This window comes from Delphinus delphis, chromosome 4 (genome assembly GCF_949987515.2).
Source record: "Delphinus delphis chromosome 4, mDelDel1.2, whole genome shotgun sequence".
Taxonomy (NCBI): domain Eukaryota; kingdom Metazoa; phylum Chordata; class Mammalia; order Artiodactyla; family Delphinidae; genus Delphinus; species Delphinus delphis.
In genome coordinates this window covers 101788709-101804177 of record NC_082686.1, presented here as the reverse complement: position 1 = coordinate 101804177, position 15469 = coordinate 101788709, and the positions used below count along the sequence as shown (strand labels likewise).

Sequence of the window (15469 nt, the reverse complement as noted above, 5' to 3'; positions counted from 1 at the left end):
CATCCAAATCAGAAAGTAAACCTTAAAGACTCCACCAAAAATTGTTAGAACTAAAAACAAATTCAGTAAAGTTGCTGGATACAAATATCAATATACAAAAATCTGTTGCTTTTGTATATACTAATAACTATCAGACAAAGAAATTAATAAAACAATTTCATTTACAATTGCATCAAAAGAATACTCAGGTATAAATTTAACCAAGGAAGTGAAAGACCTGTACACTGAAAACTATAAGACATTGATGAAAGAAACTGAAGAAGACACATATAATTGGAAAGATATTCCATGTTCATGGATCGGAAGAATTGATATTTTATAAAGGTCTATACTACCCAAAGCTATCCACAGATTCAATGCAATCTCTGCCAAATGTCCAATAAAGTTTTCACAGACATAGAGCAAATAATCCTATAAACTGTATGTAACCACAGAAGATGCAAAATAGCCAAAGCAATCCTAAGAAAGAAAAACAAAGCTAGAGGCATCATGCCTCCTTATTTCAAACTACATCACAAAGCTATAGTCATCAAAACTGTTTGATGTCAGCATAAAAACAGACACATATGATCAATGGAACAGAATTGAGAGCCCAGACATAAACCTACACATATATGGTTGATTAATTTATGACAAAGGAGCCAAGATACACAATGGAAAGCAAAAGTCTCTTCAGTAAATGGTGTTGGAAAAACTGGACAGCCACAGCAAAGGAATGAAACTGGAGCACTATATTATACCATACACAAAAATTAACCCAAAATGGATAAAGATTTGAACATAAGACATGAAACCACAAAACTCCTAGAAGAAAACATGGGCATTAAGCTCACTGATATCAGTCTTGGCAATGATTTTTTGGACACTACTCCAAAAGCAAAGGTAAGAAAAGCAAAAACAAACAAGTGAGACTACATATAAATAAAAAGCTTCTGCACAGCAAAGGAAACAATCACAAAAATGAAAAGGCAACCTCCCAAATGGGAAAAAAATATTTGCAAATCGTATATCTGATAAGGGGTTAACATCCAAGCTACAAAAAACTCATACAACTCAATAACAGAAATAAACATTCCTATTTAAAAAATGGAAGGGGGATCTGAATAGACATTTTCCCAAAGACGATGTACAAATGGCCAACAGGTAAATGAAATGGTGCTTGGCATCACAGTGAGAAATGCAAATCAAAAGTACAATGAGATACAACCTCACCCCTGTTAGTACAGCTATTGTCAAAAAGACAAAAAACAACACATGTTGGTGAAAAAAGGGAACCTTAGTTCACTGTTGATGGGAATGTAAATGGGTGCAGCCACTATAGAAAACAGCATAGAGGTTCCTCAAACAATTAAAAATAGAAATACCATATTATCCAGCAATTCCATTTCTAGGTATTTATCCAAAGGATATGAAACACTAGCTCAAAAAAATATCTGCACCTCCATGTTCACTGCAGCATTATTTATAACAGGCAAAACATGGAAAAAATGTAAGTGTCCATCGATGGATGAGTGAATAAAGAAAATGTGATTTTATGTTATATATATATAGTTGACTCTTGAACAGCACTGGGGTTAGGGTTGCTGACACTTAATGTAGCCAAAAATCTGAGTATATCTCTATAGTTGGCCCTCCCTATCTGTAGTTCTGTATCCACAGATTTCACCAACAGTGGATTGTTTTGTAATATAGTACATATTTCTTGAAAAATATCCACATGTAAGTTGACCCTTGCAGTTCAAGTCTGTGTTCTTCAAAGGTCAATTGTATATATATACAGTAAGTCCTCTACATAGGAACCTTCAAGCTGTGAACTTTCAGAGATGCAAACATATATTTGCATGTCCAATCACGAAAGTTAGTTCACATGTCTGGCATACATTGTCGCATGTGTGCATCTTCTATAAGTGGTTGTGCTTGTGTGTACTTTACTGTACAGTACTGTATAGAGTACAGTAGTACAGTATCTTTGTTTCAAGTCCAGGATGTCTGGAAGCAAGCATAAAAGCAGCTGTGATGTAGCCAGTACTGCTAAGAAGCACCAAGCCATAACGATGGAAACGAAAGTGACAATAATTGAGAAAGTGGAGAGGCAAAAAGATGGTAGAAGTCACTCATTGTTATAACATTGAATTCCTTGCTGTGCAACACAAGGAGCTTACTAATGAAGACCTGATGGAATTGGAGGCCCAGAGAAAGGATGAAGAGAGACAAGAGGAAGAAAAAGTAACTGAAGAACTGAAGAGATTTGTGATGCAGGAAATGGCAAGGGGATTTTCTTTATTTGAGGAGGCACTGTTAGTTTTTGAGGCACAGGACCCGAATGTAGAATGGTACACGAAGGTTGCAGCAGCTGTTCAGTATGCAATCCAGTGCTACCGTGTCAACTATGATGAGAAAAAAGAGCTACTATCCAGATATCACTGGTTCGTTTTTTCAAGAGGGTAGATAGAATTGAATCCAGCAAGGAATCAGAACTTGTGTCATCAATGTCAGGCATGAGTGAAATCGCAGCTTGCCCTCCATCTCCTATTGCTGAGGATCCTTCAGCTGTACCATCTCCCACCTCCCCTCCCTCCTCCAGTCAGTAACTCTTCTTGCCTTTTCACTAGATGCCAGCCCCTGCATGCCAGCTGTTGTACTGTACTACTGTACTTTTCAAGGTACTACACTGTAAGATTAAAAATGTTCTTTGTTTTTTGTGTTTGCTTCTTTATTATTTGTGTGACAAGTATTACAAACCTATTACAGTACAGTACTGTATAGATGATTGTGTTATTTGGGTACCTAGGCTAACTTTGTTGGACTTACAAATGCACTCTCAGAACAGAACTTGTTTGTGTGTAGGGGACTTACTACAGACACACACAGGGATGTTATCCAGCAATAAAAAAGGAAATCTTGCCATCTGTGACAACCTGGATGGACCTTGAGGGTATTATACTAAGTGAAATAAATCAGACAAAGACAAATACTATATGACCTCACTTATATGTGGAATCTAAAAATAAAACATAAACAAACCCTAAAAAACAAATTCATAGATACAGTGAATAGATCAGTTGTTGCCAGAGGTGGGAGGTGGGGGAATGTGTGAAATGGGTGAAGATGATCAAAAGGTACAAACTTAAAAGTGAAGACATCGCCCTTTCTTTTCAGTAAGTGCAGATAATTAAACATAATTCTGAAACATACCAAGTCAGTAGGTGTATTTGAATAATAGGTGGGTTTGATAAAAATTTTTTATTAAGTATGAAATCCTTAACATTTGTATAGCTAACCAAGTAAAATTCTAAATAAAAATTCTTATAATCACTGTAATAAATGTGTGGGGAATACAAAACTGAAAGCATCTATATCCACCTTTGAGCTTTTTCCTTTCAGGTAAAGTCAAGATGTATTTTTATTAGAGTCTGCTAACATCTTGCTTTCAAAGAAATTGAAGCTGTATAAATAATTCATCTTGATATCAATATTTTTAAAGCACATTTTTATTGTTTCTGAAAGTAGTCACGGTGTTCAAATATAATTCACTTTGAAACTTTGAAAGTGTTTAATACTTGGTATTAATTTCAAGTTGACCTAAAGTAGGCATGTGTACATGTGTGGATGCCTGCATATATGTTGCATGTTTAAGAAGTATATTAATATCATAATAAATTTAGTATTATAAGATGGGAATTAAACATGTGACATCAAAGTACACTTATACTAACAAATTATTTCTCTCAGCATCAAGTTCAATAGAAGTAATCACATTTTTAGCTAAGGAATTCTTATCAGCTCCTACTATCCTTGAAAATAGGTGACACATGAAGTTGCATTATATATTGTACTCATGAACTCTTACTTGATGTGCAATTTTTTAAATAGACTTTTCCATTAACATTTACTGAAAAGACTAATATTTTTAATAAAGCAAATAGTAACTTAAAATAATCACAGTATATTTTTAATTTACCAAATACATAAACTTAAATTGCTACTCTTTAGTGCTATTGTGGCATTGTTTCATTCATTTGTTCATTACCTTTGTTTATTTGTATCACTAACCTCCTCATTATTAACTGTGTTCTCTCCCTGATTTCACACATCCCATTAGATGCAAATGCTTGTCATTTATACTTCCTTACCATCTTTGAAATTTACCTTTATCTTCCCTTTTCCATTATGCTGAATTTGTTTAATGCATCATGAATGACATCATGACATAACTAATAAGAAGCAACCGATTGTGAAGACTATGGTGTCCTTATTTGGCTCTGCCCGGGCCAAAAATGCAGCTCCACAGCTGCACTGGTTTGGCGCTTACTCAAGATTCATCTTTAAGGGTCTCAACAATCTGCAGTAGCCTAGACACTCCCTTTTGTACTGTGTATGTCATATCCAGTTAAAGTGCTTACTCCCTTTCGCTGCATTTTCCTCCTCCAGCTTTACTGTCATTTCAGTTTCAATCTTAAATGGCACCTCTGTCCTATCTTTTTCTAGTTCTCAAGTGGATTTAACTTCTAACTTCGCTAATTTCTAAACATGCTTGTTTCCTAAGAAATTTCTCATAAGCATTATACATTATCTCTAATTAAACCTACTTGTATGTAACATACACTCCATCCTAAGGATAAATTCAGAGTAAAGATCATACACCATACAACAATTTTCACATGGTGATTCTTAATGAAAAACTGTCACATGTTGAATAAACATTTTCATGGTACTTTATCATATAAATTGATAATGTTATAGGAAGCACATAATATACAGATTATAAACTGTTGCCGTCATGGACATTAAGTTGCTCATATTTCCTTTCATGAGAGAAACTCCTACAAGGAGTATCCCCACCTGACTGCTTCCTATTGTAAGTGCCTTCAGGAACTGCCTCAGCTTCCAGGTTGAAGCCATGAGCATCTTGGAAAACAATATTGGAGGATATAGTGTTACAAACATGAAGGGGAATGCCCCACCCAGTGTAATGCACAAGGACTTTGAAAAGTTCAGGAAGTAGAATGCATACAAGGATCATGGAATTGGCTGGTATCTACAAAGTTACACTGACACCCTGCAGAAGGATGATGATAATCTGCGTATAGCTAAGGGAGGGAGTCAGAGAGCCTCTGCTGTCATTTAAAAAGAGGGCTTTAGCTCTTACATTGTGGGACAGGACCAAATGAGGAACAGACTCAGGATATTATTGTTAAGAACACTGAGCTACAGAGACTATTGAATGCTCAGCCTAGGCAGGTCTGTTATGCTGTGTTTAGGGTCCTGGCTGAGAAAACCTGCGTTACTGAAGCTTAGAACGGGAATATCTGTGTGGATTCCTCTGAAGATTTTAACTGTGAGCCTTCAGAGTCTTCAGAGGGAGCTCACCCTTTCCCATTAAAGTATTAGCAGTTCCTTGATATGAGAATAAGCTGCAAAGGTCTCTTCCCTGCCAGGCAACAAGTACCCCCTCAAGAGCTGTCCCCACCTTCTTTTCTGGCTACCAGATTGATAACTGGGGTTAAATCCCAGAATAGCTCCAATGCATATATGCCCATTTTGATAACCCATAAAATCATCATCAGATTGGGTAGATGCAGCAATAATTCATTGTAGGATAGAAATGGTACATCGTGGATCAAGCCTGAGCAGGACGAGAAGGCCTAAGTAAATTGCATGAGTACACAGCCTCATGTCACCCATGTTTTCATCCTTCCCTCATCTTATATATGGGTATATGGAGGGAATATGAAAAACCCAAGCTTGGTTTATAGATAGATTGGCTCAGTATACAAAATGAACCCAAAATAAATGGAGGCTACATTGTAGCCACTCAGTGGTAACTCTGAATGACAGTGAGTGTGTGAAAATCTTCCCAATGGACAGAGCTATCGTTACAACCATTCATTGACTTTATGGGAAAGGAGATGTGGCCAGAGATGAGAATGTGTGGAATTATGGGCAGTGGTGAATGGCCTCAAAATTAAAAGACTGGAATGTCAGATAAAAGAGGGTCTACGGGAGAGGCATGCGGGTGGACGTATGCAAAGGGGCGTCAAGTGACATTTTTCATGTCAGATATAAATGCCTACCAGTGAGCACTCACCATGGAAAGAATACTGAATAACCACGTAGACAAAATTACTCTGCCAGTTGCTACTAAATAGTCTTTGTTATTGGCTATGCCAGACCTGGCATGACAGGTATAGAAATGGAGTAATCACTGGGTAAAAGATGGAGATCACACAGGAACCCAGCAGCATGAATTCTAACAATCTAGCTTCTGCCTTCTAAGAAAATTTAATCTCTCAGAAAAAAACAAACAAACAAAAATAACAATTCTGAATCACCCATATGGCATATTTCCTTGGGAAGACAAATTATCCTTTGTTACCAGGGGTAACAAGTCATTCTCACAGAAATTGACATCTATTCTGGTTATGGAGAATTTTTTTCTTACCCTCAGAGCCCCAGTCAGCACCACCATCTAGGGAGTTACAAAATGCTTGATATACAGGCATGAAGTTTCACACAATATAGCATCTAGCCAAGGAACACATTCACACGGAAGGCAGTACAGGACAATGCAACTGATACATACACCTCATAGAAAATAATTAGTATGGTTATTTCTTGATGAAGGAAGCCCAATAAAACTCATGTTACCATTACACACATCTTAAGCTTTCCCAATAGACCCATGAAAAGTCAGAATTGCAGTGAAAGTGGCCTCTGTGTAATAATTGCAGCAGAACTCTACGTTCTAGATATAAGGTTAAAAATAGAATATAATGGTATAATCACATATTTTTCTAAACACAGATCACAATTTATGTATTAAATGTTAAATATATATTTTAGACAGATGAACAGAATTAAGCCTATTTAAATCTATATTACAGAAATAAATATGATTTGCCACTTGAGTCTTTGACTATATTTTTAATTGGGAAAAAAAGGAAGCCAGAATAAAACAGATCATCAGATTAACAAACTCATTTCCACTCTCAATTCTCAGAGCTAATACCGGTGTGCCACAGGAAATAGTAAAATAGACAAATGCGGACATACAATGAACTGACTAGAAATTGCATAATTTCAGGTATAGTATGATTTGAGGAACTTTACAGAAATTATGTTTACCCCAACTATCTCACACAAAGCGCTGAAATGCTACTTTAAATTACATGATTTGTTTTTTCTTTTAGTGTACTGCTCCCGATACCCACCCTATATTTAAGTACAAAATTCTTAGAGATGGATTAGAAGGGAAGGTTCTGCTTCCAGAAATAGTAGTCTAAATGGTTAGAGCCAGTCCCACTTATATATTGTCGGGAAAAATAAGTAATCTTGTCAACAAAAGTCCTCTCCCTACCAACAGAGAACGGGCAGAGAACAATCACATAACTGGATAAGTACTAATAGATTATACGTATATAAGGTAAAACGAGTGATTATGGGGTCTGGACAGAATTTCATGCACTTTATAGAGAAAAGTATAAGAGACAAAAACTTCTCTCATTTCCTTGAGACAAGAAAATACACTTTGTGATTGCTTATCTTATGGGGGCCTCCTAAATTAATGTTGGAGGTTTGTGTTTACAGTTCCAGAATCAGAAGGGCCAGGACCTTGTGCTGTAAAATTAAAAGGTCTTGTGTTCTCAAGAATACACCCTAAGGAGGAGAGAAGCTTCTCCCTCTTCTTCTTTAAACAGAGAAGACTTAATCATCACATAATTTAGACACACACTCCTACTAAGGCAGTGAGGGATATTGATATAAAAACATTAAAATTTTTAAACTTGCTTTACTTCCATAAATGCCTTTTAAGTCTGAGTCAAGTCAATGGCTCTCAAAATTCCCCTTGGGTATGCTTTGAATTTATAAATAAGATTTTATTAATACGGATTGATGGCATGGATTTCTTCACCAGTTATATAGTTCTGTTTCTTTAAGAGATATCTTCCCTGAATGGAAGAGATGACTGAGAATTCTGTTTAATAAAGGTGGCTAATTTAATAGATTGGTGATTTTGAAAATGAAACCATTCAATGCCAAGAAAAGGTGCCTTTTCTCCGAGGAACCAATACCACAGAGCCCAAGCCTTTCCCAGACAGATCATGCCCTTTAGGGTTTTAATGTGGGGACCAACACTGGTGCTGCCAGCAGATTTATTTTCCTAAAAATGTGGCAAGGGTGAAAGATCTAGCTCTGCTATTCACTATACAGTCCTTTGTTTAAGCACCTGCATTTCTGTCACACAACGCATTCTTGATTTCCAAACCAAACATACATTCATTTTCTACTTTTATTGGTCAGTGGCATTTCTGCTTTCTAAATTAAAAAAAAAAAGTCTCCCACTGTTTCTCCTTTTTCTATTCTCAATAAAATTATTCATTTTTTACCTCATTTTCTTCTGTCATTTCAGCAGGATTTTTAGTAGAAGAACAAATAAAGGGTGGCAGCTGCCATCTTAAACTAGAATCCTAAACTATAATTCTGACATATGTCCTTTATTCCCACAGCCTGGAATATTCTTTATCGCCTGCCTTATCCCTAACATATACCTGAGAAAATTCTTAGGTAAATTTGAAGACACAATGAATCCTCCCTCCAGATTGGCATCTGAAACGCTTTCCCATGTTTGAAGAATTTATCAACATGTAGTTCTTATGGAGAAGTGATAATCTGCTTTCTACTACCAAAGTCACATAGTTCAGATGCTAGACTTCTTTGTTCCTTTGACAACTGACATGTAGAGTATGTGTATTGTACCTAAGACATTCCCATTTGATATACAATCTGGGGCTTTGAATTCAGATAATAATGGCAGAGAGAACCTTCATGTTAGATAAACAATATATTTCCCGTAAGTTCATGTTCTGTGTAGTTAACTGTGGTTGATCTCTGATATACTCAACCACGATCTTGAAACAGAGCAGAACCCTATGATCCTTCCCTGCCCATGTCCTTAGCCTGCCTCTTGTCTGTGAAAAAACTTTAGCCAAAGGATAAGTTAAATCAGAGAAGTGAGAGAGTGCAGAAACAAAGGAAAGCAGTCAAAGGAGACAAAATAACAATAGTCATTAAGCAAAGTCAAGGACCTTTAGTTCCTCCTCAAAGACTGTAGATAATATTCTGAACCATATTCTTTGAGCTGTCTTACAGAGACTAAAACCCTCAACAGGTGGAAGAAGTTAACTACATGGTTGCCACAATTCCGAGAACTGGCCTCAAAGAAATGGGAACAAACGGACCCTGGTACTACAGACTAACTGTATTTAAAACAATGAAGATGACCCTGATCAGACCACTGCATGACTAACTTCAAGATGACTGTCAGAGCCGACTGTGCTGTTTCTGCCTTAGCCCCCTCCCTCCATCTGTAAATGCTCTTGCCCACTGATTGTCAGTGCGGGGAATAAGCCTTTGGGCAGGAGTCTGCCCTCTTCCCTCCACCCCTCCCCCACTTGATAGCCTCTGAAAGCAAACTTTCCTTTCCACCAACCTTGCCTCTTTATTGGCTTCAGAGGGCAAGCAGCCAGACGCCCACTGCGGTAACAATTTTGACTGATACAGATACTGCAAACAGGGTACAGGTTTCTAGCAAGAGATCCTCAGGAAGTAGAAACAATTCGAAGCTTGGGTATTTTGCTTAATTCAGACTTAATGCAGTAAAAATTTAGTTTTAGTATTAGAATCTGGGATTCCAAGACATGCACTAAAGAGGTAACTAAATTGATATAGAGGATCTACTAGAATGAGGTGCTCATTGGAGCCTTTAGGGTTTTAGTTGGCTACTCCCTAAAATAGGAAAAGGGACACAGGAAATTTAACAACTGCAGTGTGGATTGGCTGTCACCAATAACACAGAAAGCATAGAGGAAGAAAATACCATGCTAAAATTCTTATTTTATTCATCAACCCAGGAATTCTGTGACCTTGCTAAAGAATATCTTACTGCCTGTAGCCTCAGGGTAAAGAAAGCAGATGAAGTTTGATCCTATGTTTTGCTGAATCACGGCTCTATTTCATCAAACTGAAGACGCTAGTAACTGTTAAAGTAATATACCATTATTTTAGATACCAGCACTATGAAAAAAGAAACAAAAATTACTTACCTCAACTCCTTTGGAAGCACAGAAATGAGACCGCTGGTCACAGTTGGCCTTTTGGAGGGCCAACATTCAGCCTACCGTATTCCTCCTCTATCACTGTCTTTAAAAGTATAACCAAGCAGGACCCTATTGGGCCTTCCCAGAACACACCCCCCCCGCCCACGTCCTCTTCCTGCCTCTTGTTTGTAGAAAAACTTTAGCTCCCTAGGCTTTCCCTGAGTCCCATAGAGTGAATTTAATCAAAGTGAGAAAATACAGAAAGAAAGGAAAACAGTCGAGCAAGACAAAATAATAATGGTTTAGCCATTAAACAAAGTCAAGGATTTTTAGTTCTTCCTCAAGGGCTATAGATAATATTCTGAGCCACATCCTTTGAGTGCTTTGCAGATACTGAAACCACCACCAGGTGGAAGAAGTTAACTGTATGCTGCCCACAAGCATGTAGACCCCAGACAGGTTGGAACCAGAAGGTTAATGATGCTGACTCCCAATTACCTAACCACCAACCAACCAGAAGAATGTTCACGAGCTGATCATGCACCCCATCACCCACCTCCCTCACCCTATCTTAAAAACCCTTTCCCTGAAAGCCTTCAGGGAGTTGAGGCCTTTTAAGCACTAGCTACTCAGATTCCTTGCTTGGCACCCTGCAATAAACGCTGCACTTTCCATCACCACAACCTGGTGTCAGTAGATTGGCTTTACTGCATGTAGGCATAGGGACTCAAGTTTGGCTCAGTAACAAAAGCAGCATTTCTCAACCTTGTCTATGCATTGGAATTGACTGGGAGCTTTAAAAAATCCTGATGCCAGAGTTCCTCCCCAGGAATACCAATGCAATTAGTTTGGGGAATGACTTGGACATTAGGAATCTTTAAATCTCCCCAGCTGATTTTGAAACAGCCAATGTTGAGAAACACTGAATTAGGTAGCAGCTGAAAATCCTCTGGGGATTGTCAATTAAAGACAACTTTGAAAAGAGGCATTATATCAAAAGATTTTCAGTGTTTCATTTTCACAATTTACATTAGTATTTATATTATAGAAACTCTGGGAACTGTAGATAGGAGGTATTCTGAGTACATAATTACAGAGTGGCTGAATTAATACCAGTCTATCTGCTAGAATTTCTAGATTCACTATGGTAGCATAACAGCTGTGAGTGGTCCACACAATTGACCAGGTGCCACTGATAGACAATGCTAAATTGAATGAAAATGCCAGCAAATCCAAGTACTATGTTGAGAAGTAACTTGAAACAATTTTGACAGAAAGAAAAATGCTGGAGTGAATTTAATATGGACCATCCACTCCCCAAAAATCCCCTGGAAGGGCCCAAAGGACATTTTCTCCACCAAGGGCAAGGGATATACTTTGAGGAGGGGTGTCATCATCTTTGACAAGTGATTTTTGTGGCAATTTTGTATAGAATATAGAGGCTGGTAGAATTTTCTGTGGATTTTCAATTCAACTGCAGTTAAGGGAGTGAGATGACCCCAAGGAGGTAGAGATCAAATAGTGGCACAGAGCTCCAGAGACAAAATGGGTATGGTTGTCAGGATAGATTTCAGATCTAGTACAGTCATCAAAATGGTCTGCCTTAAGGAATCTTTGTAGGTTTATGCTAATTGTTCATGACCCTGAGGACTGAAATATAGGGCAGCTTCTCAAAGGTCACCTTTATTTTAACTACACTTTACTTTTGATTGTATAACTGAAAAATATATTTGTATGTATATTTACACACACATATGTATATGTACATATATACACACACATATACATATATATATGGTGTGTTTATATATGTAAAATAAAATCCTATAAACAGATTTTGTGTCATAGTGCCTAACACATTTCCTAGAAATGTGTGAATTTAGAGACTCAGAACTCATTGAATGAAAGGGAGATTATATACTGCTGTGAGACTCTGATAATTTCTGATGTATGGACTTGGGTTTTTCCTCTTAGCCTCTTCTCAGTGGGGCCAGGAAACATTCTTCAAGGTAACTATGCCTAAGGAGAGAAAAACGCAAAGATACTTCAAGGAATTTTAAAGACAGACTGTCAGGTAACACTTCAGATACTGTCACATTGTTATGTCAAACAGCTGTATCATTTTAAACATCACCAGAAGTATAAACTAGGTCCCATTGTTCCATATACTTTAATTATTATAATTATTATGAATGTTATTTTCAATGTGTGAATTACATGAAAATTCATTTTAGAAAACATGATTTTGATTCACATTTTCCTTTTGAGATATAGCATATTTTTGTATCCATTCATATTTCCTTGGAATTTTTTTGATGTCCTAATTTTTTGATTGGGTGGTTTATCTTTTTAAATTTACATTTAGAAATTCTTGATATATTCTGCATACTAATCTATTTTCAGTTATATTTGTGCTAATTATTTTCTCTTTTTAGAGGGTTTTTCTAATAGACTCTATTTTCAAAGCAGCTTCAGGTTCACAGGAAAATTAAACAGGAAATACAGAGAACTACCATATACACATTGCCCCCACACACGATCTGCCACACCAGGGTAGAACATTCGTTACACTTGATGGACCTACTTTGACACATCAGTTTCACCCAAAGTCCATAGTTTACATTAGGGTTCATTCTTGGTGCTACACTTTCTGTTGGTTTTGACAAATATATACTTACATGTATCCACCATTATTTTATCATACAGAACAGTTTCACTGCCCTAAAAATCATCTGTGATCTGCTTATTCATTCCTCCCTTTTCCTCAACCCGTACCCTAGTATAGGTTATTTTTCTGGTGGAAAGTAAGGAGGGGAGACAAATAGTAGAAAAATACGTATAAAAGAGTAAGTTGCAAGTTGATGTTTTCCTTGGGATAAAATAGAGTTGGGTTGAGTGGATTTGGAATGCCAGGTGAAAAGGGCAGATTGCATTTGGAAATGGGGTAGTCAGTAGAGACTTGAGGAAGAAGAGGGAGTTAGTCACGTGGGTATCTGAAGAAGAGCTTTTCTGCAGAGGGACTAGCAAGTGAGAGGCTCTAAAGTGGAGCGTATCTGCCTTTATGAAGGAAGAGGGGAGGCCAGTAGGACTGAAGCAGGGTGAGGAATTAACAGGAAGTCAGATTACTCAGGTGCTTGTACCTAGCCATTCAATGAGTTTTGCTGATTTGTGGTTTCCTCTGAGTGAAATATCAAGACATTGGAGTGGTTTGAGCAGAAGAGTGAAATGGTTTGATTTATGATTTAAAAAGATCACCCTAGTCGCACCCTTGAGGACAGAGAGTAGTGTGAAAGAAAGAAATTTACTGTAATCTAGACAAGAGATCACGGCATACTTGGATTGGGGTACAGTGGGCATAGTGAAATGTGGCCATATAATGCATTTATTTTAAAATTAAAGAGAACAGATTTTCTGGAAGATTAGATGTGAAGTGAGTGAAGGAGAGAAAGTATTGAGTCACACATAACCCTATCTTTCTGAATTCAGTTTGTAAAGGCTGATGCAAGACTCTTTAATGTTCATTTCATCATCAGGAGCACCCAGTGCCCAGTAGCAGCTGTGCCAGCAGGAGCAGAAATAGTGATGACAGCATCCAGGTTCTCTGGGAGTAATGTCAACAGTGGTTCTCAGTCATCAGCAGCAGTAATGGTGGCACTCCAACCTGACACTTACTTTATTATGATCTGTTGTTGTATCCGTTGTGGATCAGGCTATCTCTTCCCGCTCATTTCCCAAGCATTATTTGAACTATACAAATATTTGAACTATGTTTTAAATTCATTGCTACTAGGTTAACTAGAATTGATTTCTATAAATAAGAAACTTGAGTTATACAAAGATTCTTCTGAGTCTCTAAGTACAAGCACAAGGATTATATTTTATTCAGTTTGTGTGCAGGGGCCAGTTACACAGTCATGCCTCAAATATAGCTTTTTGTTAAATAAAGGAATGAACTATTAGTAAAGGAGTAAATTGAGGGATGAATTAAATTAATGGATTAAAAATATTTGGGGTTGTATTATCTTCTGAAGTGTCTAAGAATTTTCTACTATAGAACTTTTATTTATTTACAACTATATATTAGTTAAAAGTGGGGTATATTCAGAAGGCAAAAAGGCAGCATACATAATTCAAAGCAAAAGAGTAATCTTTCGGCCAGCAGCGTCCACCAGAGCCGCGGCGAGAGCCAAGGCCCGAGGGGGAGTGCGTGGCAGCCGCCAAAACGCAAAACTCTCTGTTCCCTCTCCTCGCTGAGCGGCGCCGCGTCGCTCGCCTCCATTGGCTGCCCTGAGCGAGCGCCTCCGCCCCAGGAAAAGGAGAAGGAAAGGCAGTGAAGAAGACCACCATTTCCCCCCACAGAGCAAAAGGAGACTAGAAACCCTTTCTTTTACGATTTCTGGGGACACGGTCTTCAAGCAGTCGCAGTGGCGGGAACAGCAGCAGCAGCATCAACAGCCCGGGCCAGGCCAGCTGGCTGGAGAGCAGCTTAAACCACCCCTCCGCCCGGTCCAGCCCCCACGCGCCCCGCCCCCCAGTCCGTGCTGGGGCGATACACACTGTGTCAAGGCCCTTACTTCCACAAAAACCAGACCATGAAGGAGGCCCACTTTCACAGCCTACAGTACCAAGGACGGCCTCCCACATGATGTGCCAGCACTTTCTTGCCTTCTGTGAAGGGACAGCGCTGTGCAGATATGATATATCAACGATGTTTTAAAAAAATTGCACCAAAAAATGCCTGTTGGCTTTTCAGTCTGTATTTGAAATAACAGATTAACAGGTCACTGTTTACTTGTGGTTTTGCTGCACTACTGCGATTTCAAAGGGGCTTTGAAGCAGTTTTTTATAGGATTCTTTTGAGGGTGGGTATCAAAACCAGGGCAAGTTAACAGTAGAAGGAAATCTCATCTGCATGTCGAATCCATAGTTTGTCCAAGTCAGGCTAATTTCCAGATCTGTCAATTAGAAATGTTGCTTTCTGTAAAAAGGTCCTTTAAAAATGAGGGATCGTCTTTGGAGAAATGTCTGTTTAGGTCTTCTGCCTAGTTTTGGATTGGGTTGTTTATTTGATATTGAGCTGAATGAGCTGCTTGTAAATTTTGGAGATTAATACTTTGTCAGTTCCTTCGTTTGCAAATATTTTCTCCCATTCTGAGGGTTGTCTTTTCATCTTGTTTATGGTTTCCTTTCCTGTGTAAAAGTTTTTAAGTTTCATTAGGTCCCATTTGTTCATTTTTGTTTTTATTTCCATTTCTCTAGGAGTTGGGTCAAAAAGGATCTTGCTGTGATTTATGTCATAGAGTGTTCTTCCTATGTTTTCCTCTAAGAGTTTTATAGTGTCCGGTCTTATATTTAGGTCTTTAATCCATTTT

At 37.9% G+C, this 15469-nt stretch overlaps 1 pseudogene; it reads left to right on the top strand.

Moving 5' to 3' along the window:
* The first annotated feature begins 762 nt into the window (after positions 1-762).
* LOC132424440 (protein VCF1 pseudogene) lies at positions 763-14743 on the top strand (annotated as a pseudogene).
* The last annotated feature ends 726 nt before the right edge of the window (positions 14744-15469 follow it).